Below are 2,088 nucleotides of genomic sequence, written 5' to 3' on the forward strand. Positions count from 1 at the left end.
TTGATATTGAGCTGCTTGTGAATTTTGGAGATTAATCATTTGTTAGTTGCTTCGTTTGCAAACACTTTCTCCCATTCTGAGAGTTGTCTTCTCGTCTTGTTTATGTTTTCCTTTGCACTTCAAAAGCTTTTGTTTCATTAGTTCCCATTTGTTTATTTTTATTTTTATTTCCATTTCTCTGGGAGGTGGGTCAAAAAGAACCTTGCTGTGATTTATGTCATAGAGTGTCCTGCCTATGTTTTCCTCTAAGAGTTTTATAGTGTCTGGCTTTACATTTAGGTCTTTAATCCATTTTGAGTTTATTTTTGCGTATGGTGTTAGGGAGTGTTCTAATTTCATTCTTTTACATGTAGCTGTCCAATTTCCCAGCATCACTTATTGAAGACACTGTCTTTTCTCCACTGTATATTCTTGCCTCTTTTATCAGAAATAAGATGACCATATGTGTGTGGATTTATCTCTGGGCTTTCTATCCTGTTCCATTGATCTATATTTCTGTTTTTGTGACAGTACCATACTGTCTTGATTACTGTAGCTTTGTAGTATAGTCTGAAGTCAGGGAGCCTGATTCCTCCAGCTCCATTTTTCTTTCTCAAGATTGCTTTGGCTATTTGGGTTCTTTTGTGTTTCCATACAAATTGTGCAATTTTTTGTTCTAGTTCTGTGAAAAATGCCATTGGTAGTTTGATAGAGATTGCACTGAATCTGTAGATTGCTTTGGGTAGTATAGTCATTTTCACAATTTTGATTCTTCCAATCCCAGAACCTGGTATATCTCTCCATCTGTTTGTATCATCTTTAATTTCTTTCATCAGTATCTTATAGTTTTCTGCATACAGGTGTTTTGTCTCCTTAAGTATGTTTATTCCTAGGTATTTTATTCTTTCTGCTGCAGTGGTAAATGGGAGCGTTTCCTTAATTTCTCTTTCCGATTTTCATCATTAGTCTATAGGAATGCAAGAGATTTCTGTGCATTAATTTTGTATCCTGCTACTTTACCAAATTCATGGATTAGCTCTAGTAGTTTTCTGGTAGCATCATTAGGATTCTCTATGTGTAGTATCACGTCATCTGCCAACAGTGACAGCTTTACTTCTTCTTTTCCGATTTGGATTCCTTTTATTTCTTTTTCTTCTCTGATTGCTGTGGCTAAAACTTCCAAAACTATGTTGAATAATAGTGGTGAGAGTGGACAACCCTGTCTTTTTCCTGATCTTAGGGGAAATGATTTCAGTTTTTCACCATTGAGAATGATGTTGGCTGTGGGATCGTCATATATGGCCTTCATTATGTTGAGGTTAGTTCCCTCTATGCCTACTTTCTGGAGGGTTTTTATCATAAATGGGTGTTGAATTTTGTCAAAAGGTTTTTCTGCATCTATTGAGATAATCATATAGTTTTTCACCTTCAGTTTGTTAATATGGTTTATCACATTGATTGCTTTCAGTATGTTGAAGAATCCTTGCATTCCTGGAATAAACCCCACTTGATCATAGTGTATGATCCTTTTAATGTGCTGTTGGATTCTGTTTGCTAGTATTTTGTTGAGGAATTTTGCATCTATGTTCATCAGTGATATTGGCCTGTGGTTTTCTCTCTTTGTGACATCTTTGTCTGTTTTTAGTATCAGGGTGATGGTGGCCTCGTAGAATGAGTTAGGGAGTGCTCCTCCCTCTGCTATATTTTGGAAGAATTTGAGAAGGATAGGTGTTAGCTCTTCTCTAAATGTTTGCTAGAATTCGCCTGTGAAGCCATCTGGCCTTTGGCTTTTGTTTGTTGGAAGATTTTTAATTACAGTCTCAATTTCAGTGCTTGTGATTGGTCTGTTTATATTTTCTGTTTCTTCCTGGTTTAGTCTCGGAAGGTTGTGCTCTTCTAAGAATTTGTCCATTTCTTCCAGGTTGTTCATTTTATTGGCATATAGTTGCTTGTAGTAATCTCTAATCGTCCGTTGTATTTCTGCAGTGTCAGTTGTAACTTCTACTTCTTCATTTCTAATTCTATTGCTTTGAGTCTCCTCCCTTTTTTTTCTTGATGAGTCTGGCTAATGGTTTATCAATTTTGTTATCTTCTCAAAGAACCAGCTTT

Source organism: Globicephala melas, chromosome 2 (genome assembly GCF_963455315.2).
Source record: "Globicephala melas chromosome 2, mGloMel1.2, whole genome shotgun sequence".
Taxonomy (NCBI): Eukaryota; Metazoa; Chordata; class Mammalia; order Artiodactyla; family Delphinidae; genus Globicephala; species Globicephala melas.